This window comes from Carassius gibelio, chromosome B16 (assembly GCF_023724105.1).
Source record: "Carassius gibelio isolate Cgi1373 ecotype wild population from Czech Republic chromosome B16, carGib1.2-hapl.c, whole genome shotgun sequence".
Taxonomy (NCBI): Eukaryota; Metazoa; Chordata; class Actinopteri; order Cypriniformes; family Cyprinidae; genus Carassius; species Carassius gibelio.
In genome coordinates this window covers 31,946,055-31,971,201 of record NC_068411.1, presented here as the reverse complement: position 1 = coordinate 31,971,201, position 25,147 = coordinate 31,946,055, and the positions used below count along the sequence as shown (strand labels likewise).

At 37.6% G+C, this 25,147-nt stretch overlaps 9 non-coding genes and 16 pseudogenes across 9 annotated transcripts; all 25 read left to right on the top strand.

The window, feature by feature from the left end:
- The first annotated feature begins 443 nt into the window (after positions 1 to 443).
- On the top strand, positions 444 to 562 carry LOC127975559 (uncharacterized; annotated as a pseudogene).
- A 653-nt stretch (positions 563 to 1,215) lies between these two features.
- LOC127975661 (uncharacterized) lies at positions 1,216 to 1,334 on the top strand (annotated as a pseudogene).
- Positions 1,335 to 1,837: 503 nt separating this feature from the next.
- On the top strand, positions 1,838 to 1,956 carry LOC127975687 (uncharacterized; annotated as a pseudogene).
- A 496-nt stretch (positions 1,957 to 2,452) lies between these two features.
- On the top strand, positions 2,453 to 2,571 carry LOC127975686 (uncharacterized; annotated as a pseudogene).
- A 1,017-nt stretch (positions 2,572 to 3,588) lies between these two features.
- Positions 3,589 to 3,707, top strand: LOC127975660 (uncharacterized; annotated as a pseudogene).
- A 500-nt stretch (positions 3,708 to 4,207) lies between these two features.
- LOC127975551 (5S ribosomal RNA) lies at positions 4,208 to 4,326 on the top strand. The gene has a single exon (XR_008157550.1). It is a non-coding gene; the product is annotated as a 5S ribosomal RNA (ribosomal RNA).
- A 6,461-nt stretch (positions 4,327 to 10,787) lies between these two features.
- On the top strand, positions 10,788 to 10,906 carry LOC127975754 (5S ribosomal RNA). Its single transcript, XR_008157608.1, has one exon. It is a non-coding gene; the product is annotated as a 5S ribosomal RNA (ribosomal RNA).
- A 756-nt stretch (positions 10,907 to 11,662) lies between these two features.
- Positions 11,663 to 11,781, top strand: LOC127975659 (5S ribosomal RNA). Its single transcript, XR_008157572.1, has one exon. It is a non-coding gene; the product is annotated as a 5S ribosomal RNA (ribosomal RNA).
- A 650-nt stretch (positions 11,782 to 12,431) lies between these two features.
- On the top strand, positions 12,432 to 12,550 carry LOC127975623 (5S ribosomal RNA). The gene has a single exon (XR_008157568.1). It is a non-coding gene; the product is annotated as a 5S ribosomal RNA (ribosomal RNA).
- A 362-nt stretch (positions 12,551 to 12,912) lies between these two features.
- LOC127975732 (5S ribosomal RNA) lies at positions 12,913 to 13,031 on the top strand. Its single transcript, XR_008157586.1, has one exon. It is a non-coding gene; the product is annotated as a 5S ribosomal RNA (ribosomal RNA).
- Positions 13,032 to 13,252: 221 nt separating this feature from the next.
- Positions 13,253 to 13,371, top strand: LOC127975579 (5S ribosomal RNA). Its single transcript, XR_008157556.1, has one exon. It is a non-coding gene; the product is annotated as a 5S ribosomal RNA (ribosomal RNA).
- A 221-nt stretch (positions 13,372 to 13,592) lies between these two features.
- Positions 13,593 to 13,711, top strand: LOC127975560 (uncharacterized; annotated as a pseudogene).
- Positions 13,712 to 14,744: 1,033 nt separating this feature from the next.
- Positions 14,745 to 14,863, top strand: LOC127975549 (5S ribosomal RNA). The gene has a single exon (XR_008157548.1). It is a non-coding gene; the product is annotated as a 5S ribosomal RNA (ribosomal RNA).
- A 1,182-nt stretch (positions 14,864 to 16,045) lies between these two features.
- Positions 16,046 to 16,164, top strand: LOC127975635 (5S ribosomal RNA). Its single transcript, XR_008157569.1, has one exon. It is a non-coding gene; the product is annotated as a 5S ribosomal RNA (ribosomal RNA).
- A 792-nt stretch (positions 16,165 to 16,956) lies between these two features.
- On the top strand, positions 16,957 to 17,075 carry LOC127975558 (uncharacterized; annotated as a pseudogene).
- A 655-nt stretch (positions 17,076 to 17,730) lies between these two features.
- LOC127975662 (uncharacterized) lies at positions 17,731 to 17,849 on the top strand (annotated as a pseudogene).
- Positions 17,850 to 18,352: 503 nt separating this feature from the next.
- On the top strand, positions 18,353 to 18,471 carry LOC127975684 (uncharacterized; annotated as a pseudogene).
- Positions 18,472 to 18,967: 496 nt separating this feature from the next.
- On the top strand, positions 18,968 to 19,086 carry LOC127975682 (uncharacterized; annotated as a pseudogene).
- A 1,015-nt stretch (positions 19,087 to 20,101) lies between these two features.
- LOC127975657 (uncharacterized) lies at positions 20,102 to 20,220 on the top strand (annotated as a pseudogene).
- A 507-nt stretch (positions 20,221 to 20,727) lies between these two features.
- On the top strand, positions 20,728 to 20,846 carry LOC127975550 (5S ribosomal RNA). The gene has a single exon (XR_008157549.1). It is a non-coding gene; the product is annotated as a 5S ribosomal RNA (ribosomal RNA).
- A 517-nt stretch (positions 20,847 to 21,363) lies between these two features.
- LOC127975656 (uncharacterized) lies at positions 21,364 to 21,482 on the top strand (annotated as a pseudogene).
- Positions 21,483 to 21,985: 503 nt separating this feature from the next.
- Positions 21,986 to 22,104, top strand: LOC127975681 (uncharacterized; annotated as a pseudogene).
- Positions 22,105 to 22,600: 496 nt separating this feature from the next.
- On the top strand, positions 22,601 to 22,719 carry LOC127975680 (uncharacterized; annotated as a pseudogene).
- Positions 22,720 to 23,636: 917 nt separating this feature from the next.
- LOC127975655 (uncharacterized) lies at positions 23,637 to 23,755 on the top strand (annotated as a pseudogene).
- A 917-nt stretch (positions 23,756 to 24,672) lies between these two features.
- Positions 24,673 to 24,791, top strand: LOC127975562 (uncharacterized; annotated as a pseudogene).
- The last annotated feature ends 356 nt before the right edge of the window (positions 24,792 to 25,147 follow it).

Sequence of the window (25,147 nt, the reverse complement as noted above, 5' to 3'; positions counted from 1 at the left end):
GATCTCTGAATATAAGCAGGTTTGGACCAGGTTAGTACATGTATGGGAGACTGCCTGGGAATACCAGGTGCTTTAAATTTTTGGATATTTTTCACGAATTATATAATAATCTTGCAAAAAAAAAAAAAAAAAGAGTCAATGCCCGATCTCTGAATCTTAGCAGGTTTAGGTCTGGTTAATACTTGATTGAAAGACCGCCTAGGAGTACCAGGTGCTTAAAGCTTTTGGAATTTTTTCACTTAGTATATAATAAATTTGGCAAAAAATAGAGTCAATGCCCGATCTCTAAATATTAACAGGTTTAGGTTTGGTTAGTACTTGGATGAGAGACCACCTATGAACACTAGGTGCTTTAAGCTTTGGAGTTTTCTTTCCTACTTATATAATGTACTGGCGAGTAGATTGGCTGATCTTTAAATAGCCTTCTCTTTGCAGCAGTCTTCGCTTACGGCCATACCAGTCTTGCTATGCCCGATCTTGTCTGATCTCGGAAGCTAAGCAGGTTTGGGCCTGGTTAGTGCCTGGATGGGAGACCGCCTGGGAATACCAGGTACTGTAAGCTTTTTTGAAATTTTTCACTTAGTATATAATAATTTTGCCAAAAAATAGAGTCAATGCCCGATCTCTGAATATAAGCAGGTTTGCGCCAGGTTAGTACATGGATGGGAGACTGCCTGGGAATATCAGGTGTGTTAAATTTTTGGATATTTTTCACGAATTATATAATAATCTTGCAAAAAAAAAAAAAAAAAAAAAAAAAGAGTCAATGCCCGATCTCTGAATCTTAGCAGGTTTAGGTCTGGTTAGTACTTGGATGAGAGACCGCCAAGGAATACCAAGTGCTTTAAGCTTTTGGAATTTTTTCACTTAGTATATAATAAATTTGGCAAAAAATAGAGTCAATGCCCGATCTCTGAATATAAGCAGGTTTGGGCCAGGTTAGTACATGGATGGGAGACTGCCTGGGAATACCAGGTGCTTTAAATTTTTGGATATTTTTCACAAATTATATAATAATCTTGCAAAAAAAAAAAAAAATAGAGTCAATGCCCGATCTCTGAATCTTAGCAGGTTTAGGTCTGGTTAGTACTTGGATGAGAGACCGCCTAGGAATACCAGGTGCTTTAAGCTTTTGGGGTTTCTTTCCTACTTTTATAATGTACTGGCGAGTAGATTGGCTGATCTTTAAATAGCCTTCTCTTTGCAGCAGTCTTCGCTTATGGCCATACCAGCCTGGCTATGCCCGATCTTGTCTGATCTCGTAAGCTAAGCAGGTTTGGGCCTGGTTAGTGCCTGGATGGGAGACCGCCTGGGAATACCAGGTACTCTAAGCTTTTTTGAAATTTTTCACTTAGTATATAATAATTTTGCCAAAAAATAGAGTCAATGCCCGATCTCTGAATATAAGCAGGTTTGCGCCAGGTTAGTACATGGATGGGAGACTGCCTGGGAATACCAGGTGCTTTAAATTTTTGGATATTTTTCACGAATTATATAATAATCTTGCAAAAAAAAAAAAAAAGAAGAAGTCAATGCCCGATCTCTGAATCTTAGCAGGTTAAGGTCTGGTTAGTACTTGAATGATAGACTGCCAAGGAATACCAGGTGCTTTAAGCTTTTGGAATTTTTTCACTTAGTATATAATAAATTTGGCAAAAAATAGAGTCAATGCCCGATCTCTGAATATAAGCAGGTTTGGGCCAGGTTAGTACTTGGATGAGAGACCGCCTAGGAATACCAGGTGCTTTAAGCTTTTGGGGTTTCTTTCCTACTTTTATAATGTACTGGCGAGTAGATTGGCTGATCTTTAAATAGCCTTCTCTTTGCAGCAGTCTTCGCTTATGGCCATACCAGCCTGGCTATGCCCGATCTTGTCTGATCTCGTAAGCTAAGCAGGTTTGGGCCTGGTTAGTGCCTGGATGGGAGACTGCCTGGGAATGCCAGGTACTGTAAGCTTTTTTGAAATTTTTCACTTAGTATATAATAATTTTGCCAAAAAATAGAGTCAATGCCCGATCTCTGAAAATAAGCAGGTTTGCGCCAGGTTAGTACATGGATGGGAGACTGCCTGGGAATACCAGGTGCTTTAAATGTTTGGATATCTTTCACGAATTATATAATAATCTTGCAACAAAAAAAAAGAGTCAATGCCCGATCTCTGAATCTTAGCAGGTTTAGATCTGGTTAGTACTTGGATGAGAGACCGCCAAGGAATACCAGGTGCTTTAAGCTTTTGGAATTTTTTCACTTAGTATATAATAAATTTGGCAAAAAATAGAGTCAATGCCCGATCTCTGAATATAAGCAGGTTTGGGCCAGGTTAGTACTTGGATGAGAGACCGCCTAGGAATACCAGGTGCTTTAAGCTTTTGGGGTTTCTTTCCTACTTTTATAATGTACTGGCGAGTAGATTGGCTGATCTTTAAATAGCCTTCTCTTTGCAGCAGTCTTCGCTTATGGCCATACCAGCCTGGCTATGCCCGATCTTGTCTGATCTCGTAAGCTAAGCAGGTTTGGGCCTGGTTAGTGCCTGGATGGGAGACTGCCTGGGAATGCCAGGTACTGTAAGCTTTTTTGAAATTTTTCACTTAGTATATAATAATTTTGCCAAAAAATAGAGTCAATGCCCGATCTCTGAATATAAGCAGGTTTGCGCCAGGTTAGTACATGGATGGGAGACTGCCTGGGAATACCAGGTGCTTTAAATGTTTGGATATTTTTCACGAATTATATAATAATCTTGCAAAAAAAAAAAAGAGTCAATGCCCGATCTCTGAATTTTAGCAGGTTTAGGTCTAGTTAGTACTTGGATGAGAGACCGCCAAGGAATACCAGGTGCTTTAAGCTTTTGGAATTTTTTCACTTAGTATATAATAAATTTGGCAAAAAATAGAGTCAATGCCCGATCTCTGAATATAAGCAGGTTTGCGCCAGGTTAGTACATGGATGGGAGACTGCCTGGGAATACCAGGTGCTTTAAATTTTTGGATATTTTTCACGAATTATATAATAATCTGGCAAAAAAAAAAAAAAAAGAGTCAATGCCCGATCTCTGAATCTTAGCAGGTTTAGGTCTGGTTAGTACTTGGATGAGAGACCGCCAAGGAATACCAGGTGCTTTAAGCTTTTGGAATTTTTTCACTTAGTATATAATAAATTTGGCAAAAAATAGAGTCAGTGCCCGATCTCTGAATATAAGCAGGTTTGGGCCAGGTTAGTACATGGATGGGAGACTGCCTGGGAATACCAGGTGCTTTAAATTTTTGGATATTTTTCACAAATTATATAATAATCTTGCAAAAAAAAAAAAAATAGAGTCAATGCCCGATCTCTGAATCTTTGCAGGTTTAGGTTTGGTTAGTACTTGGATGAGAGACCGCCTAGGAATACCAGGTGCTTTAAGCTTTTTGGGTTTCTTTCCTACTTTTATAATGTACTGGCGAGTAGATTGGCTGATCTTTAAATAGCCTTCTCTTTGCAGCAGTCTTCGCTTATGGCCATACCAGCCTGGCTATGCCCGATCTTGTCTGATCTCGTAAGCTAAGAAGGTTTTGATCTTTAAATAGCCTTCTCTTTGCAGCAGTCTTCGCTTATGGCCATACCAGCCTGGCTATGCCCGATCTTGTCTGATCTCGTAAGCTAAGCAGGTTTGGGCCTGGTTAGTGCCTGGATGGGAGACCGCCTGGGAATACCAGGTACTCTAAGCTTTTTTGAAATTTTTCACTTAGTATATAATAATTTTGCCAAAAAATAGAGTCAATGCCCGATCTCTGAATATAAGCAGGTTTGCGCCAGGTTAGTACATGGATGGGAGACTGCCTGGGAATACCAGGTGCTTTAAATGTTTGGATATTTTTCACGAATTATATAATAATCTTGCAAAAAAAAAAAAAAAAGAGTCAATGCCCGATCTCTGAATCTTAGCAGGTTTAGGTCTGGTTAGTACTTGGATGAGAGACCGCCAAGGAATACCAGGTGCTTTAAGCTTTTGGAATTTTTTCACTTAGTATATAATAATTTTGCCAAAAAATAGAGTCAATGCCCGATCTCTGAATATAAGCAGGTTTGGGCCAGGTTAGTAATTGGATGAGAGACCGCCTAGGAATACCAGGTGCTTTAAGCTTTTGGGGTTTCTTTCCTACTTTTATAATGTACTGGCGAGTAGATTGGCTGATCTTTAAATAGCCTTCTCTTTGCAGCAGTCTTCGCTTATGGCCATACCAGCCTGGCTATGCCCGATCTTGTCTGATCTCGGAAGCTAAGCAGGTTTGGGCCTGGTTAGTGCCTGGATGGGAGACCGCCTGGGAATACCAGGTACTGTAAGCTTTTTTGAAATTTTTCACTTAGTATATAATAATTTTGCCAAAAAATAGAGTCAATGCCCGATCTCTGAATATAAGCAGGTTTGCGCCAGGTTAGTACATGGATGGGAGACTGCCTGGGAATATCAGGTGCGTTAAATTTTTGGATATTTTTCACGAATTATATAATAATCTTGCAAAAAAAAAAAAAAAAAAAAAAAATAGAGTCAATGCCCGATCTCTGAATATAAGCAGGTTTGGGCCAGGTTAGTACATGGATGGGAGACTGCCTGGGAATACCAGGTGCTTTAAATTTTTGGATATTTTTCACGAATTATATAATAATCTTGCAAAAAAAAAAAGAAAGAGTCAATGCCCGATCTCTGAATCTTAGCAGGTTAAGGTCTGGTTAGTACTTGAATGATAGACCGCCAAGGAATACCAGGTGCTTTATGCTTTTGGAATTTTTTCACTTAGTATATAATAAATTTGGCAAAAAATAGAGTCAATGCCCGATCTCTGAATATAAGCAGGTTTGGGCCAGGTTAGTACTTGGATGAGAGACCGCCTAGGAATACCAGGTGCTTTAAGCTTTTGGGGTTTCTTTCCTACTTTTATAATGTACTGGCGAGTAGATTGGCTGATCTTTAAATAGCCTTCTCTTTGCAGCAGTCTTCGCTTATGGCCATACCAACCTGTGCAACCCTGTTCATTGTAGTGGTACAATCCAGGAAGTGCAAGTGTGTGTAGAAAGGACGGAAGCTAACTCTTGTATTGTTTGTTTGTTTATTATTTTTTATAGTTAGAATTAATTGTAAGAGGAGTTTTTCTTTATCTATTTAATAAGTTTTAAACCACGAACCAGCAGCTTCATGCTGTCTGGGGAGTGGTTTAATTTTTTATTTTTTATTCATAATGAGTGAAATGGATCAACTGCTTGTTTCACAACTTGCAACGAATTTGAAACAAGCTAATGCAATTGACCAAGGCAAAGGATTAAGACAAGGAGAAGGGATGATGGCGAAAGAAATGAAGAAACAAAGGATCTATTCAAAAGAAGCTACAGCAATAATTGACATCAGTAAAGTGCTTAATGGAGGAGCGCAGGACATTATTAGAGCAATAAAGGAAAAAGTGAGCGTGGAAAAAATTCTTGCGGTAAGACCAAAGACTAATAAACAATATGAAGTGACTTTTGAAACGGAGGAAGCTTGTGATGGACTGTTAAATGGTTTGCAAATTAAAGGACAAATATGTGATGTTAAAAAACTCCAGGACAGAGAATATGTAGTCTCGTTCATGCATCTGCCTGTGTATTTAGATGATGATGACATAACCTCGAAATTGGAAGGATGGGGAGTTACTCCCATAACAGAGATAAGGAGGAGGTTTTACCCAGGAACGGAGATAGAGGATGGGACAAGATTTGTTAAGGTTAAGTTCCCAAAGGAGGTGGCATCATTGCCATATAGTACAAGGTTTGAGACAACTGAAGGCTCACAGTACTTCAGGATAATACACAGTAGGCAGGTCAAAACTTGTAGATTGTGTTTAAGTCCAGAACATATCATCAAAGACTGTCCTGAGTTCAGATGTTTTAAATGCAATGATCAAGGACATTTCTCAAGAGACTGTACAGCAATTGAATGTCCAGACTGTGGCAAACCTCTTAATATATGTGAATGCTGGATGGAAGGTAACGAGAAGCAATCAGAGGAGCAACAAAGTATGGACAGGTAGGTGCAAGATGAGATTGCAGAAACCACAGAGACTTTTGAACCAATGGAAAACAAACAACAAAAGCAAATAGAATATATGGAAAATCAGAAGTTGAAGGACCAAAGTCACCAGGATGGAGAAGTAAACAGAATGGAGGACGATACAGAGGAGGGAGAAGATGGAGAAACCGAACAGAATGGTGCAAATGACAAGGAAGTAAATGATGAAGAGGAGAGCGACGAGGTGGAGGAACTGGATATGGAACAACAGGAGGCAAGGAAAGAAAGAGAAAAGGTTGGAAAAATGATAAGAAGAAAATCAATGAAGGTAAAGCCAAATCTTAATGTTGCTAGAAAGAAAAAGATGATTGAAATAGATAAAAAGAAGTTGGGATTGATACAAGAACAAGATTGTGAGAGAGACTGAAGATGAATGGTTTTAAATGCTTATTTTTTATTGGTATGGTTTTAAACATTGTGAGTTTAAATGCAAGAGGTTTAATGAGTGTAAAGAAATTTGAGATGGTAAAAGAACTATGCAAAAAGCAGGATGTGATAATTTTACAAGAAACAAACTGGAAAGACGAAATGATTGAGGATGTGAAAAAGAGATGGAAAGGACAAATGTTTTATAATAATGGTGATGGAAGGATAGGAAGGGGGGTAGCCATTTTAATAAAGGAAAATGTTGAAATTAATTCATATGAAGTCTATAATGACAAAAAAGGCAAATGTGTTGGGATTAATATTAAGAAAGATGATCATGAATTTGTGGTAATTAATTTGCATGCACCCACCCAAGAGGGAGAAAAAAAACATTTTTTTGAGGGATTAAGGATTTTAATAAAGACATATAAAAACGTTATTTTAGTTGGGGATTTTAATACTGTTTTTAGTAAGATGGACATGGCAGATGGGATGGTTTTTAGAACAGATATGGGAAGGAAAGAGTTAAAAGAAATGATGGAGGAAAGAAATTTGATAGATGTTTGGAGGGAAAACCATGAAAGGAAAAGAGAATTTTCCAGAAGACAACTGGTTGGGAATTTTATGTGTCAGACAAGAATCGATTTTATTTTAAGTGAAAGGGATATGGAATTTTTTCTGGGGGACATTTGTTATAAGTGTTACAAAATGTAAAATATGAAATAAGAAGATATTCTATAAACCATAGCAAATTGGTACAGAAAGTTAAAAAAGCAAAGGAGCTGGAAATAAGGAAAAAACTCAGAAAAGAGACAAATAAAAGTGAAGTAAATATAAAACAGATAATACTTTTGGAGGAAGAGTTACGGAAAATTGAGGAAGAAAAGTGTAAAGGAGCTATTATAAGGAGTAAGGCAAAAAATACAATTGCAGGAGAAAAATGTACAAAATTTTTCTTTAATTTGGAAAAAAGTAGAGGCAAAGCAAAGTTAATAAAAGAATTAAAAAATAAAAAAGGAGAAATAGTCAAAGACATAAGTGGAATTTTAACAGAGGTGAAAGACTATTATGAGGGGCTTTTTGAAACAAAAGGAATTGACGAAAAAGCCAAAATTCAGTTATTAGAGAGTGTTACAGCTAAAGTAAGTAGAGAAGATAAAAAGGAATGTGATAAAGAAATTAGTGAAGAGGAAATTGTACAAGCTATCAATAGTTTAAAAGGAAACAAAAGCCCGGGGACAGATGGGATAGTAAATGAATTTTATAAAGTTTTTAAAGAGAAGATAAGTGGGATTTTAAAGGAAGTATATAAGGAGATTTTTGATAAAAGAGAATTGGATCAGAGGATGAGTATAGGGTTGATGAAATTAATTTATAAAAGGAAAGGAAGTAAAAATAATTTGAGTAATTTTAGACCAATAACAATGTTAAACACAGATTTAAAAATACTATCTAAAATTCTTGCAAATAGAATGAAAAATATTTTACCCAAAATTATAGTGACTAATCAGGCATATGGTGTAAGAGGGAGAGATATTGCTGATATAACGAGTGGTGTAAGAGACATAATAAGCTATTTAAATGAAACACAGAAGGATGGATATGTTGTTGATTTAGATTTTGAAAGGCTTTTGATAGGGTAGAACATGATTTTTTATTTGCAATTTTAGAACGTTTTGGTTTTGGAAAGAATTTTAAGGAATGGATAAAATTTTTATATAATAACGTAATGACGAGAGTGACGTGTAATGGTTTCTTAACAGAACCTTTTAGAATAACAAGATCAATAAGGCAAGGATGTCCACTCTCTGCACAGCTATATACTTTGGTAGCAGAACCTTTAGGTTTAATGATTAAGAAAAATAAAAGCATTCAAGGTATTAAAATAGAAGAAGGTAAAGAAGAGAAAAAGATATTCCAATATGCAGACGACACGACACTGATTTTAAAAGACTTAGAAAGTATGAAGGAAGTCATAAGAAATGTAGAGAGGTATGGTAAAGGTACAGGTGCAAGAGTTAATGGAGAAAAAACTGTGTACATGAAGTTTGGAAAGGTACCAAATTTAGGAGGAGTTTTTAATTTTGAGGAGGTGAAGGAAACAAAAATTTTGGGTGTGACTTTAGGAAAAGATGAGAAAGGGGCAAGAGAAAGAATGTTTGAAAAGTTGTTGGGGGAAATGGAAAGGAGATTAATTTTTTGGAGGGGAAGATTTTTAAGTTTGAAAGGGAAAATTTTAGTGGTTAATGCTTTAATGTTATCCAAAATGTGGTATATTTTAATGGTGAGCGCAATGCCAAGATGGGTGGAAGTAAGAATAAAAAGATGTGTTTTAGATTTTATTTGGGAGAAGAAACCCCCAAGAGTTGCTTATAACACTCTGATAGGACAGGCTGATAAAGGAGGAATGGGATTATCTGATGTAGAATTAAAAAAAGAAAAGTATGAGAATTAAAGTTGTGAAAAAGTATATAGATGATCAAGAAAAAGGAGAATGGAAAGATACAATGAAATACTATTTGGACAAATGTGGTAATGTGAAACTAGGGGACAGTGTTTTATGGATGAAAATGAAAGCATGGATGTTTGAAAGAATACCAGATTTTTATAAAGAAGTTTTAAAAGCTTGGGGTTTTTTTCTCTCAAAGGTTGATTTTATACCTGGAGGAAGGAAAGAGATTTTAAACCAACCATTGTTTTTTAATAAGCATATTGTGAAAAGTGGGAAAGAAATATTTTTTAAAAAATGGTGGGAGGTTGGGATTGCAAGACTAAGGGATATTATGTATGAGATAAGAGAGGGTTTTTTACCAGTGCAAGTAATTATTGATGAGTTGGAAGAAGCCAAAGAAGAGTATGACATAAACAATGTAAAGAAGCAATATAAAGAAATGAAAAGTGCAATACCAAAAGCGTGGATAAATGAAATACAGAAGGAAGAAAAAGAGGAAGGAAAGACTGACGTGTATTTTGTTAATCAAAATAAAAGAATAGGGTTTAGTTTAGGGAATGTGAAAATGTTTTATCATGTTTTAAGGGAAGAGATTTTTAAAAAACCAAATTCAAATGATATGTGGTTAAGAAACTTCAATGGCTTGAAAGAGGAAGAAATATGGAAAAATATGAGGGGAGTACTGGTGAGCACAAATTTGGAGTGTCTTGATTATTTTATAAGGCATAATGTAATATGGTCGGAAATGAGGTTGTGCATTATAAAAAAAGAACAAAGTGCATTATGTAAGGTTTGTAAAAAACAAGATGAGGGTTTGTTGCATTTGTTTTTACTGTGTGAGGAATTAGGATCTTTTTTTAAGGTTTTAAAAGAAATAGTGAATGACCTAGGGGAAAGAAAAGAAGATCAAGATTGGCAAAAAAACATTTATGTTTGGAAAGGAGGAAAAGTGTAAGAATAAAATCATGATCAATTTGTTAATTATTTTGGCAAAAAATGCTATATGGAAAAGAAGAAATATAGTTAAGAACAGGTCTGTTCGTGTAGATGTGTGGACATTGTATAAGCATATGGTGGAAGATTATATGTTTACATTGTGCAAATATTGGAGACTGGAGGGAAAAGCAGAGATGTTTATGAAAATGTTTTCTTCTCAGGTACAGAATATTCTTTTGAAACATGACATAAATGTATCTGTTGGAAAAAAAGTGTAAAATAACAAATGCAACAAATGGGATAATGTAGAAGAAAAATATTTATAAGTATGAATGTATTTTTATTTTTTTATTTTAGTTTTTTTGTTTTGTTGTTGTTTTTAATTGGAATGTGAATCTCTGTATTTAGGAGAAACATAATGTATTATTTTGTGAACTTAATAAAAAAAAAAAAAAAAAAAAAGAAAAAAAAAAAAAGGCTATGCCCGATCTCGTCTGGGCTTGGAAGTTAAGCAGGTTTGGGCCTGGTTAGTACTTGGATGGGAGACCGCCTGGGAATACCAGGTACTGTAAGCTTTTTGGACATTTTTCACTTAGTATATAATAAATTTGGCAAAAAATAGAGTCAATGCCCGATCTCTGAATATAGTATATTGAATATAGTGAATTAGCAGGTTTAGGTCTAGTTAGTACTTGGATGAGAGACCGCCAAGGAATACCAGGTGCTTTTAAGCTTTTGGAATTTTTTCACTTAGTATATAATAAATTTGGCAAAAAATAGAGTCAATGCCCGATCTCTAAATTTTAGCAGGTTTCGGTCTGGTTAGTACTTGGATGAGAGACCGCCTAGGAATACTAGGTGCTTTAAGCTTTTGGGTTTTCTTTCCTACTTATATAATGTACTGGCGAGTAGATTGGCTGATCTTTAAATAGCATTCTCTTTGCAGCAGTCTTCGCTTACGGTCTTACCAGCCTGGCTATGCCCGATCTCGTCTGATCTCGGAAGCTAAGCAGGTTTGGACCTGGTTAGTACTTGGATGGGAGACCGCCTGGGAATACCAGGTACTGTAAGCTTTTTGGAAATTTTTCACTTAGTATATAATAATTTTGCCAAAAAATAGAGTCAATGCCCGATCTCTGAATATAAGCAGGTTTGGGCCAGGTTAGTACATGGATGGGAGACTGCCTGGGAATACCAGGTGCTTTAAATTTTTGGATATTTTTCAAAAATTATATAATAATCTTGCAAAAAAAAAAAAAAAAAAAAGAGTCAATGCCCGATCTCTGAATCTTAGCAGGTTAAGGTCTGGTTAGTACTTGAATGAGAGATCGCCAAGGAATACCAGGTGCTTAAAGCTTTTAGAATTTTTTCACTTAGTATATAATAAATTTGGCAAAAAATAGATTCAATGCCCGATCTCTGAATATAAGCAGGTTTGGACCAGGTTAGTACATGGATGGGAGACTGCCTGGGAATACCAAGTGCTTTAAATTTTTGGATATTTTTCACGAATTATATAATAATCTTGCAAAAAAAAAAAAAGAGTCAATGCCCGATCTCTGAATCTTAGCAGGTTTAGGTCTGGTTAATACTTGATTGAAAGACCGCCTAGGAGTACCAGGTGCTTAAAGCTTTTGGAATTTTTTCACTTAGTATATAATAAATTTGGCAGAAAATAGAGTCAATGCCCGATCTCTGAATATAAGCAGGTTTGTGCCAGGTTAGTACATGGATGGGAGACCGCCTTTTGGTTTTCTTTCCTACTTATATAATGTACTGGTGAGTAGATTGGCTGATCTTTAAATAGCCTTCTCTTTGCAGCAGTCTTCGCTTACGGCCATACCAGCCTGGCTATGCCTGATCTCGTCTGATCTCGGAAGCTAAGCAGGTTTGGCCCTGGTTAGTATTTGGATGGGAGACCGCCTTGGAATACCAGGTGCTGTAAGCTTTTTGGAAATTTTTCACTTATTATATAATAATTTTGCCAAAAAATAGAGTCAATGAATATAGATCTCTGAATATAAGCAGGTTTGGGCCAGGTTAGTACATGGATGGGAGACTGCCTGGGAATACCAGGTGCTTTAAATTTTTGGATATTTTTCACGAATTATATAATAATCTTGCAAAAAAAAAAAAAAAAAAAAGAGTCAATGCCCGATCTCTGAATCTTAGCAGGTTAAGGTCTGGTTAGTACTTGAATGAGAGACCGCCAAGGAATACCAGGTGCTTTAAGCTTTTGGCATTTTTTCACTTAGTATATAATAAATTTGGCCAAAAATAGAGTCAATGCCCGATCTCTGAATATAAGCAGGTTTGGGCCAGGTTAGTACATGGATGGGAGACTGCCTGGGAATACCAGGTGCTTTAAATTTTTGAATATTTTTCACAAATTATATAATAATCTTGCAAAAAAAAAAAAAAAAAGTCAATGCCCAATCTCTGAATTTTAGCAGGTTTAGGTCTAGTTAGTACTTGGATGAGAGACTGCCAAGGAATACCAGGTGCTTTAAGCTTTTGGGTTTTCTTTCCTACTTATATAATGTACTGGTGAGTAGATTGGCTGATCTTTTAAATAGCCTTCTCTTTGCAGCAGTCTTCGCTTACGGCCATACCAGCCTGGCTATGCCTGATCTCGTCTGATCTCGGAAGTTAAGCAGGTTTGGGCCTGCTTAGTACTTGGATGAGAGACCGCCTGGGAATACCAGGTACTGTAAGCTTTTTGGACATTTTTCACTTAGTATATAATAATTTTGCCAAAAAATATAGTCAATGCCCGATCTCTGAATATAAGCAGGTTTGGGCCAGGTTAGTACATGGATGGGACACTGCCTGGGAATACCAGGTGCTTTAAATTTTTGGATATTTTTCACAAATTATATAATAATCTTGCAAAAAAAAAAAAAAGAGTCAATGGCCGATCTCTGAATTTTAGCAGGTTTAGGTCTGGTTAGTACTTGGATGAGAGAACGCCAAGGAATACCAGTTGCTTTAAGCTTTTGGGTTTTCTTTCCTACTTATTTAATGTACTAGCGAGTAGATTGGCTGATCTTTAAATAGCCTTCTCTTTGCAGCAGTCTTCGCTTACGGCCATACCAGCCTGGCTATGCCCGATCTCGTCTGATCTTGGAAGTTAAGCAGGTTTGGGCCTGGTTAGTACTTGGATGGGAGACCGCCTGGGAATACCAGGTACTGTAAGCTTTTTGGACATTTTTCACTTAGTATATAATAAATTTTGCAAAAAATAGAGTCAATGCCCGATCTCTGAATATAAGCAGGTTTGGGCCAAGTTAGTACATGGATGGGAGACTGCCTAGGAATACAAGGTGCTTTAAGCTTTTGGGTTTTCTTTCCTACATATATAATGTACTGGCGAGTAGATTGGCTGATCTTTAAATAGCATTCTCTTTGCAGCAGTCTTCGCTTACGGCCATACCAGCCTGGCTATGCCTGATCTCGACTGATCTCGGAAGCTAAGCAGGTTTGGACCTGGTTAGTACTTGGATGGGAGACCGCCTGGGAATACCAGGTACTGTAAGCTTTTTGGACATTTTTCACTTAGTATATAATAAATTTGGCAAGAAATAGAGTCAATGCCCGATCTCTAAATTTTAGCAGGTTTAGGTCTGGTTAGTACTTGGATGAGAGACCGCCTAGGAATACAAGGTGCTTTAAGCTTTTGGGTTTTCTTTCCTACATATATAATGTACTGGCGAGTAGATTGGCTGATCTTTAAATAGCCTTCTCTTTGCAGCAGTATTTGCTTACAGCCATACCAGCCTGGCTATGCCCGATCTCGTCTGATCTCGGAAGCTAAGCAGGTTTGGCCCTTGTTAGTATTTGGATGGGAGACCACCTTGGAATACCAGGTGCTGTAAGCTTTTTGGAAATTTTTCACTTAGTATATAATAATTTTGCCAAAAAATAGAGTCAATGAATATAGATCTCTGAATATAAGCAGGTTTGGGCCAGGTTAGTACATGGATGGGAGACTGCCTGGGAATACCAGGTGCTTTAAATTTTTGGACATTTTTCACGAATTATTTAATAATCTTGCAAAAAAAAAAAAAAAAGAGTCAATGACCGATCTCTGAATCTTAGCAGGTTTAGGTCTGGTTAGTACTTGGTTGAAAGACCGCCTAGGAAAACTAGGTGCTTAAAGCTTTTGGAATTTTTTCACTTAGTATATAATAATTTTGCCAAAAAATAGAATCAATATAAACAGGTTTGGGCCAGGTTAGTACATGGATGGGAGACTGCCTGGGAATACCAGGTGCTTTAAATTTTTGGATATTTTTCACGAATTATATAATAATCTTACAAAAAAAGAGTCAATGCCCGATCTCTGAATCTTAGCAAGTTTAGGTCTGGTTAGTACTTGGTTGAAAGACCGCCTAGGAATACCAGGTGCTTAAAGCTTTTGGAATTTTTTCACTTAGTATATAATAAATTTGGCAAAAAATAGAGTCAATGCCAGATCTCTAAATTTTAGCAGGTTTAGGTCTGGTTAGTACTTGGATGAGAGACCGCCTAGGAATACTAGGTGCTTTAAATTTTTGGATATTTTTCACGAATTATGTAATAATCTTGCAAAAAAAAAAAAGAGTCAATGCCCGATCTCTGAATCTTAGCAGGTTTAAGTCTGGTTAGTACTTGGTTGAAAGACCGCCTAGGAATACCAGGTGCTTAAAGCTTTTGGAATTTTTTCACTTAGTATATAATAAATTTGGCTAAAAATAGAGTCAATGCCCGATCTCTAAATTTTAGCAGGTTTAGGTCTGATTAGTACTTGGATGAGAGACCGCCTTGGAATACTAGGTGCTTTAAGCTTTTGGGTTTTCTTTCCTACTTATATAATGTACTGGCGAGTAGGTTGGCTGATCTTTAAATAGCCTTCTCTTTGCAACAGTCTTCGCTTACGGCCATACCAGCCTGGCTATGCCCGATCTCGTCTGATCTCGGAAGTTAAGCAGGTTTGGGCCTGGTTAGTACTTGGATGGGAGACCGCCTGGGAATACCAGGTACTGTAAGCTTTTTGGACATTTTTCACTTAGTATATAATAATTTTGCCAAAAAATAGAGTCAATGCCCGATCTCTGAATATAAGCAGGTTTTGGGCCAGGTTAGTACATGGATGGGAGACTGCCTGGGAATACCAGGTGCTTTAAATTTTTGGATATTTTTCACGAATTATATAATAATCTTGCAAAAAAAAAAAAAAAGAGTCAATGCCCGATCTCTGAATCTTAGCAGGTTTAGGTCTGGTTAGTACTTGGATGAGAGACCGCCAAGGAATACCAGGTGCTTTAAGCTTTTGGAATTTTTTCACTTAGTATATAATAAATTTGGCAAAAAATAGAGTCAGTGCCCGATCTCTGAATATAAGCAGGTTTGGGCCAGGTTAGTACATGGATGGGAGACTGCCTGGGAATACCAGGTGCTTTAAATTTTTGGATATTTTTCACGAAATATTTAATAATCTTGCAAAAAAAAAAAAAAAGAGTCAATGCCCAATCTCTGAATCTTAGCAGGTTTAGGTCTGGTTAGTACTTGGTTGAAAGACCGCCTAGGAAAACTAGGTGCTTAAAGCTTTTGGAATTTTTTCACTTAGTATATAATAATTTTGCCAAAAAATAGAGTCAATATAGGCAGGTTTGGGCCAGGTTAGTACATGGATGGGAGACTGCCTGGGAATACCAGGTGCTTTAAATTTTTGGATATTTTTCACGAATTATATAATAATCTTACAAAAATAGTCAATGCCCGATCTCTGAATCTTAGCAAGTTTAGGTCTGGTTAGTACTTGGTTGAAAGACCACCTAGGAATACCAGATGCTTAAAGCTTTTGGAATTTTTTCACTTACTATATAATAAATTTGGCAAGAAATAGAGTCAATGCCCGATCTCTGAATATAAGCAGGTTTGGACCAGGTTAGCACATGGATGGGAGACTGCCTGGGAATACCAGGTGCTTTAAATTTTTGGATATTTTTCACGAATTATATAATAAACTTGCAAAAAATAAAATAAAATAAAAAAAGAGTCAATGCCCGATCTCTAAATTTTAACAGGTTTAGGTCTGGTTAGTACTTGGATGAGAGACCACCTATGAACACTAGGTGCTTTAAGCTTTGGGGTTTTCTTTCCTACTTATATAATGTACTGGCGGGTAGCTTGGCTGATCTTTAAATAGCCTTCTCTTTGCAGCAGTCTTCGCTTACGGCCATACCAGTCTGGCTATGCCCGATCTTGTCTGATCTCGGAAGCTAAGCAGGTTTGGGCCTGGTTAGTATTTGGATGGGAGACCGCTTTGGAATACCAGGTGCTGTAAGCTTTTTGGAAATTTTTCACTTAGTATATAATAATTTTGCCAAAAAATACAGTCAATGCCCGATTTCTGAATATAAGCAGGTTTGGGCCAGGTTAGTACATGGATGGGAGACTGCCTGGGAATACCAGGTGCTTTAAATTTTTTGATATTTTTCACGAATTATATAATAATCTTGCAAACAAAAAAAAAAAAAACAAAAAAAAGAGTCAATGCCCGATCTCTGAATCTTAGCAGGTTTAGGTCTGGTTAGTACTTGGTTGAAAGACCGCCAAGGAATACCAGGTGCTTAAAGCTTTTGGAATTTTTTTACTTAGTATATAAATAAATTTGGCAAAAAATAGAGTCAATGCCCGATCTCTGAATATAAGCAGGTTTGGACCAGGTTAGTACATGTATGGGAGACTGCCTGGGAATACCAGGTGCTTTAAATTTTTGGATATTTTTCACGAATTATATAATAATCTTGCAAAAAAAAAAAAAAAAAGAGTCAATGCCCGATCTCTGAATCTTAGCAGGTTTAGGTCTGGTTAATACTTGATTGAAAGACCGCCTAGGAGTACCAGGTGCTTAAAGCTTTTGGAATTTTTTCACTTAGTATATAATAAATTTGGCAAAAAATAGAGTCAATGCCCGATCTCTAAATATTAACAGGTTTAGGTTTGGTTAGTACTTGGATGAGAGACCACCTATGAACACTAGGTGCTTTAAGCTTTGGAGTTTTCTTTCCTACTTATATAATGTACTGGCGAGTAGATTGGCTGATCTTTAAATAGCCTTCTCTTTGCAGCAGTCTTCGCTTACGGCCATACCAGTCTTGCTATGCCCGATCTTGTCTGATCTCGGAAGCTAAGCAGGTTTGGGCCTGGTTAGTGCCTGGATGGGAGACCGCCTGGGAATACCAGGTACTGTAAGCTTTTTTGAAATTTTTCACTTAGTATATAATAATTTTGCCAAAAAATAGAGTCAATGCCCGATCTCTGAATATAAGCAGGTTTGCGCCAGGTTAGTACATGGATGGGAGACTGCCTGGGAATATCAGGTGTGTTAAATTTTTGGATATTTTTCACGAATTATATAATAATCTTGCAAAAAAAAAAAAAAAAAAAAAAAAAAAGAGTCAATGCCCGATCTCTGAATCTTAGCAGGTTTAGGTCTGGTTAGTACTTGGATGAGAGACCGCCAAGGAATACCAGGTGCTTTAAGCTTTTGGAATTTTTTCACTTAGTATATAATAAATTTGGCAAAAAATAGAGTCAATGCCCGATCTCTGAATATAAGCAGGTTTGGGCCAGGTTAGTACATGGATGGGAGACTGCCTGGGAATACCAGGTGCTTTAAATTTTTGGATATTTTTCACAAATTATATAATAATCTTGCAAAAAAAAAAAAAAATAGAGTCAATGCCCGATCTCTGAATCTTAGCAGGTTTAGGTCTGGTTAGTACTTGGATGAGAGACCGCCTAGGAATACCAGGTGCTTTAAGCTTTTGGGGTTTCTTTCCTACTTTTATAATGTACTGGCGAGTAGATTGGCTGATCTTTAAATAGCCTTCTCTTTGCAGCAGTCTTCGCTTATGGCCATACCAGCCTGGCTATTCCCGATCTTGTCTGATCTCGTAAGCTAAGCAGGTTTGGGCCTGGTTAGTGCCTGGATGGGAGACCGCCTGGGAATACCAGGTACTCTAAGCTTTTTTGAAATTTTTCACTTAGTATATAATAATTTTGCCAAAAAATAGAGTCAATGCCCGATCTCTGAATATAAGCAGGTTTGCGCCAGGTTAGTACATGGATGGGAGACTGCCTGGGAATACCAGGTGCTTTAAATTTTTGGATATTTTTCACGAATTATATAATAATCTTGCAAAAAAAAAAAAAAAGAAGAAGTCAATGCCCGATCTCTGAATCTTAGCAGGTTAAGGTCTGGTTAGTACTTGAATGATAGACTGCCAAGGAATACCAGGTGCTTTAAGCTTTTGGAATTTTTTCACTTAGTATATAATAAATTTGGCAAAAAATAGAGTCAATGCCCGATCTCTGAATATAAGCAGGTTTGGGCCAGGTTAGTACTTGGATGAGAGACCGCCTAGGAATACCAGGTGCTTTAAGCTTTTGGGGTTTCTTTCCTACTTTTATAATGTACTGGCGAGTAGATTGGCTGATCTTTAAATAGCCTTCTCTTTGCAGCAGTCTTCGCTTATGGCCATACCAGCCTGGCTATGCCCGATCTTGTCTGATCTCGTAAGCTAAGCAGGTTTGGGCCTGGTTAGTGCCTGGATGGGAGACTGCCTGGGAATGCCAGGTACTGTAAGCTTTTTTGAAATTTTTCACTTAGTATATAATAATTTTGCCAAAAAATAGAGTCAATGCCCGATCTCTGAAAATAAGCAGGTTTGCGCCAGGTTAGTACATGGATGGGAGACTGCCTGGGAATACCAGGTGCTTTAAATGTTTGGATATCTTTCACGAATTATATAATAATCTTGCAACAAAAAAAAAGAGTCAATGCCCGATCTCTGAATCTTAGCAGGTTTAGATCTGGTTAGTACTTGGATGAGAGACCACCAAGGAATACCAGGTGCTTTAAGCTTTTGGAATTTTTTCACTTAGTATATAATAAATTTGGCAAAAAATAGAGTCAATGCCCGATCTCTGAATATAAGCAGGTTTGGGCCAGGTTAGTACTTGGATGAGAGACCGCCTAGGAATACCAGGTGCTTTAAGCTTTTGGGGTTTCTTTCCTACTTTTATAATGTACTGGCGAGTAGATTGGCTGATCTTTAAATAGCCTTCTCTTTGCAGCAGTCTTCGCTTATGGCCATACCAGCCTGGCTATGCCCGATCTTGTCTGATCTCGTAAGCTAAGCAGGTTTGGGCCTGGTTAGTGCCTGGATGGGAGACTGCCTGGGAATGCCAGGTACTGTAAGCTTTTTTGAAATTTTTCACTTAGTATATAATAATTTTGCCAAAAAATAGAGTCAATGCCCGATCTCTGAATATAAGCAGGTTTGCGCCAGGTTAGTACATGGATGGGAGACTGCCTGGGAATACCAGGTGCTTTAAATGTTTGGATATTTTTCACGAATTATATAATAATCTTGCAAAAAAAAAAAGAGTCAATGCCCGATCTCTGAATTTTAGCAGGTTTAGGTCTAGTTAGTACTTGGATGAGAGACCGCCAAGGAATACCAGGTGCTTTAAGCTTTTGGAATTTTTTCACTTAGTATATAATAAATTTGGCAAAAAATAGAGTCAATGCCCGATCTCTGAATATAAGCAGGTTTGCGCCAGGTTAGTACATGGATGGGAGACTGCCTGGGAATACCAGGTGCTTTAAATTTTTGGATATTTTTCACGAATTATATAATAATCTGGCAAAAAAAAAAAAAAAGAGTCAATGCCCGATCTCTGAATCTTAGCAGGTTTAGGTCTGGTTAGTACTTGGATGAGAGACCGCCAAGGAATACCAGGTGCTTTAAGCTTTTGGAATTTTTTCACTTAGTATATAATAAATTTGGCAAAAAATAGAGTCAGTGCCCGATCTCTGAATATAAGCAGGTTTGGGCCAGGTTAGTACATGGATGGGAGACTGCCTGGGAATACCAGGTGCTTTAAATTTTTGGATATTTTTCACAAATTATATAATAATCTTGCAAAAAAAAAAAAAATAGAGTCAATGCCCGATCTCTGAATCTTTGCAGGTTTAGGTTTGGTTAGTACTTGGATGAGAGACCGCCTAGGAATACCAGGTGCTTTAAGCTTTTTGGGTTTCTTTCCTACTTTTATAATGTACTGGCGAGTAGATTGGCTGATCTTTAAATAGCCTTCTCTTTGCAGCAGTCTTCGCTTATGACCATACCAGCCTGGCTATGCCCGATCTTGTCTGATCTCGTAAGCTAAGAAGGTTTTGATCTTTAAATAGCCTTCTCTTTGCAGCAGTCTTCGCTTATGGCCATACCAGCCTGGCTATGCCCGATCTTGTCTGATCTCGTAAGCTAAGCAGGTTTGGGCCTGGTTAGTGCCTGGATGGGAGACCGCCTGGGAATACCAGGTACTCTAAGCTTTTTTGAAATTTTTCACTTAGTATATAATAATTTTGCCAAAAAATAGAGTCAATGCCCGATCTCTGAATATAAGCAGGTTTGCGCCAGGTTAGTACATGGATGGGAGACTGCCTGGGAATACCAGGTGCTTTAAATGTTTGGATATTTTTCACGAATTATATAATAATCTTGCAAAAAAAAAAAAAAAAAAAAAAAGAGTCAATGCCCGATCTCTGAATCTTAGCAGGTTTAGGTCTGGTTAGTACTTGGATGAGAGACCGCCAAGGAATACCAGGTGCTTTAAGCTTTTGGAATTTTTTCACTTAGTATATAATAATTTTGCCAAAAAATAGAGTCAATGCCCGATCTCTGAATATAAGCAGGTTTGGGCCAGGTTAGTAATTGGATGAGAGACCGCCTAGGAATACCAGGTGCTTTAAGCTTTTGGGGTTTCTTTCCTACTTTTATAATGTACTGGCGAGTAGATTGGCTGATCTTTAAATAGCCTTCTCTTTGCAGCAGTCTTCGCTTATGGCCATACCAGCCTGGCTATGCCCGATCTTGTCTGATCTCGGAAGCTAAGCAGGTTTGGGCCTGGTTAGTGCCTGGATGGGAGACCGCCTGGGAATACCAGGTACTGTAAGCTTTTTTGAAATTTTTCACTTAGTATATAATAATTTTGCCAAAAAATAGAGTCAATGCCCGATCTCTGAATATAAGCAGGTTTGCGCCAGGTTAGTACATGGATGGGAGACTGCCTGGGAATATCAGGTGCGTTAAATTTTTGGATATTTTTCACGAATTATATAATAATCTTGCAAAAAAAAAAAAAAAAAAAAAAATAGAGTCAATGCCCGATCTCTGAATATAAGCAGGTTTGGGCCAGGTTAGTACATGGATGGGAGACTGCCTGGGAATACCAGGTGCTTTAAATTTTTGGATATTTTTCACAAATTATATAATAATCTTGCAAAAAAAAAAAAAAATAGAGTCAATGCCCGATCTCTGAATCTTAGCAGGTTTAGGTCTGGTTAGTACTTGGATGAGAGACCGCCTAGGAATACCAGGTGCTTTAAGCTTTTGGGGTTTCTTTCCTACTTTTATAATGTACTGGCGAGTAGATTGGCTGATCTTTAAATAGCCTTCTCTTTGCAGCAGTCTTCGCTTATGGCCATACCAGCCTGGCTATGCCCGATCTTGTCTGATCTCGTAAGCTAAGCAGGTTTGGGCCTGGTTAGTGCCTGGATGGGAGACCGCCTGGGAATACCAGGTACTCTAAGCTTTTTTGAAATTTTTCACTTAGTATATAATAATTTTGCCAAAAAATAGAGTCAATGCCCGATCTCTGAATATAAGCAGGTTTGCGCCAGGTTAGTACATGGATGGGAGACTGCCTGGGAATACCAGGTGCTTTAAATTTTTGGATATTTTTCACGAATTATATAATAATCTTGCAAAAAAAAAAAAAAAGAAGAAGTCAATGCCCGATCTCTGAATCTTAGCAGGTTAAGGTCTGGTTAGTACTTGAATGATAGACTGCCAAGGAATACCAGGTGCTTTAAGCTTTTGGAATTTTTTCACTTAGTATATAATAAATTTGGCAAAAAATAGAGTCAATGCCCGATCTCTGAATATAAGCAGGTTTGGGCCAGGTTAGTACTTGGATGAGAGACCGCCTAGGAATACCAGGTGCTTTAAGCTTTTGGGGTTTCTTTCCTACTTTTATAATGTACTGGCGAGTAGATTGGCTGATCTTTAAATAGCCTTCTCTTTGCAGCAGTCTTCGCTTATGGCCATACCAGCCTGGCTATGCCCGATCTTGTCTGATCTCGTAAGCTAAGCAGGTTTGGGCCTGGTTAGTGCCTGGATGGGAGACTGCCTGGGAATGCCAGGTACTGTAAGCTTTTTTGAAATTTTTCACTTAGTATATAATAATTTTGCCAAAAAATAGAGTCAATGCCCGATCTCTGAAAATAAGCAGGTTTGCGCCAGGTTAGTACATGGATGGGAGACTGCCTGGGAATACCAGGTGCTTTAAATGTTTGGATATCTTTCACGAATTATATAATAATCTTGCAACAAAAAAAAAGAGTCAATGCCCGATCTCTGAATCTTAGCAGGTTTAGATCTGGTTAGTACTTGGATGAGAGACCGCCAAGGAATACCAGGTGCTTTAAGCTTTTGGAATTTTTTCACTTAGTATATAATAAATTTGGCAAAAAATAGAGTCAATGCCCGATCTCTGAATATAAGCAGGTTTGGGCCAGGTTAGTACTTGGATGAGAGACCGCCTAGGAATACCAGGTGCTTTAAGCTTTTGGGGTTTCTTTCCTACTTTTATAATGTACTGGCGAGTAGATTGGCTGATCTTTAAATAGCCTTCTCTTTGCAGCAGTCTTCGCTTATGGCCATACCAGCCTGGCTATGCCCGATCTTGTCTGATCTCGTAAGCTAAGCAGGTTTGGGCCTGGTTAGTGCCTGGATGGGAGACTGCCTGGGAATGCCAGGTACTGTAAGCTTTTTTGAAATTTTTCACTTAGTATATAATAATTTTGCCAAAAAATAGAGTCAATGCCCGATCTCTGAATATAAGCAGGTTTGCGCCAGGTTAGTACATGGATGGGAGACTGCCTGGGAATACCAGGTGCTTTAAATGTTTGGATATTTTTCACGAATTATATAATAATCTTGCAAAAAAAAAAAAAGAGTCAATGCCCGATCTCTGAATTTTAGCAGGTTTAGGTCTAGTTAGTACTTGGATGAGAGACCGCCAAGGAATACCAGGTGCTTTAAGCTTTTGGAATTTTTTCACTTAGTATATAATAAATTTGGCAAAAAATAGAGTCAATGCCCGATCTCTGAATATAAGCAGGTTTGCGCCAGGTTAGTACATGGATGGGAGACTGCCTGGGAATACCAGGTGCTTTAAATTTTTGGATATTTTTCACGAATTATATAATAATCTGGCAAAAAAAAAAAAAAGAGTCAATGCCCGATCTCTGAATCTTAGCAGGTTTAGGTCTGGTTAGTACTTGGATGAGAGACCGCCAAGGAATACCAGGTGCTTTAAGCTTTTGGAATTTTTTCACTTAGTATATAATAAATTTGGCAAAAAATAGAGTCAGTGCCCGATCTCTGAATATAAGCAGGTTTGGGCCAGGTTAGTACATGGATGGGAGACTGCCTGGGAATACCAGGTGCTTTAAATTTTTGGATATTTTTCACAAATTATATAATAATCTTGCAAAAAAAAAAAAAAATAGAGTCAATGCCCGATCTCTGAATCTTTGCAGGTTTAGGTTTGGTTAGTACTTGGATGAGAGACCGCCTAGGAATACCAGGTGCTTTAAGCTTTTGGGGTTTCTTTCCTACTTTATAATGTACTGGCGAGTAGATTGGCTGATCTTTAAATAGCCTTCTCTTTGCAGCAGTCTTCGCTTATGGCCATACCAGCCTGGCTATGCCCGATCTTGTCTGATCTCGTAAGCTAAGCAGGTTTGGGCCTGGTTAGTGCCTGGATGGGAGACCGCCTGGGAATACCAGGTACTCTAAGCTTTTTTGAAATTTTTCACTTAGTATATAATAATTTTGCCAAAAAATAGAGTCAATGCCCGATCTCTGAATATAAGCAGGTTTGCGCCAGGTTAGTACATGGATGGGAGACTGCCTGGGAATACCAGGTGCTTTAAATGTTTGGATATTTTTCACGAATTATATAATAATCTTGCAAAAAAAAAAAAAAAAAAAAAAGAGTCAATGCCCGATCTCTGAATCTTAGCAGGTTTAGGTCTGGTTAGTACTTGGATGAGAGACCGCCAAGGAATACCAGGTGCTTTAAGCTTTTGGAATTTTTTCACTTAGTATATAATAAATTTGGCAAAAAATAGAGTCAATGCCCGATCTCTGAATATAAGCAGGTTTGGGCCAGGTTAGTACATGGATGGGAGACTGCCTGGGAATACCAGGTGCTTTAAGCTTTTGGAATTTTTTCACTTAGTATATAATAAATTTGGCAAAAAATAGAGTCAATGCCCGATCTCTGAATATAAGCAGGTTTGCGCCAGGTTAGTACATGGATGGGAGACTGCCTGGGAATACCAGGTGCTTTAAATGTTTGGATATCTTTCACGAATTATATAATAATCTTGCAACAAAAAAAAAGAGTCAATGCCCGATCTCTGAATCTTAGCAGGTTTAGATCTGGTTAGTACTTGGATGAGAGACCGCCAAGGAATACCAGGTGCTTTAAGCTTTTGGAATTTTTTCACTTAGTATATAATAAATTTGGCAAAACATAGAGTCAATGCCCGATCTCTGAATATAAGCAGGTTTGGGCCAGCTTAGTAATTGGATGAGAGACCGCCTAGGAATACCAGGTGCTTTAAGCTTTTGGGGTTTCTTTCCTACTTTTATAATGTACTGGCGAGTAGATTGGCTGATCTTTAAATAGCCTTCTCTTTGCAGCAGTCTTCGCTTATGGCCATACCAGCCTGGCTATGCCCGATCTTGTCTGATCTCGGAAGCTAAGCAGGTTTGGGCCTGGTTAGTGCGTGGATGGGAGACCGCCTGGGAATACCAGGTACTGTAAGCTTTTTTGAAATTTTTCACTTAGTATATAATAATTTTGCCAAAAAATAGAGTCAATGCCCGATCTCTGAATATAAGCAGGTTTGCGCCAGGTTAGTACATGGATGGGAGACTGCCTGGGAATATCAGGTGCGTTAAATTTTTGGATATTTTTCACGAATTATATAATAATCTTGCAAAAAAGAAAAAAAAAAAAAAAAAAAAGAGTCAATGCCCGATCTCTGAATCTTAGCAGGTTTAGGTCTGGTTAGTACTTGGATGAGAGACCGCCAAGGAATACCAGGTGCTTTAAGCTTTTGGAATTTTTTCACTTAGTATATAATAAATTTGGCAAAAAATAGAGTCAATGCCCGATCTCTG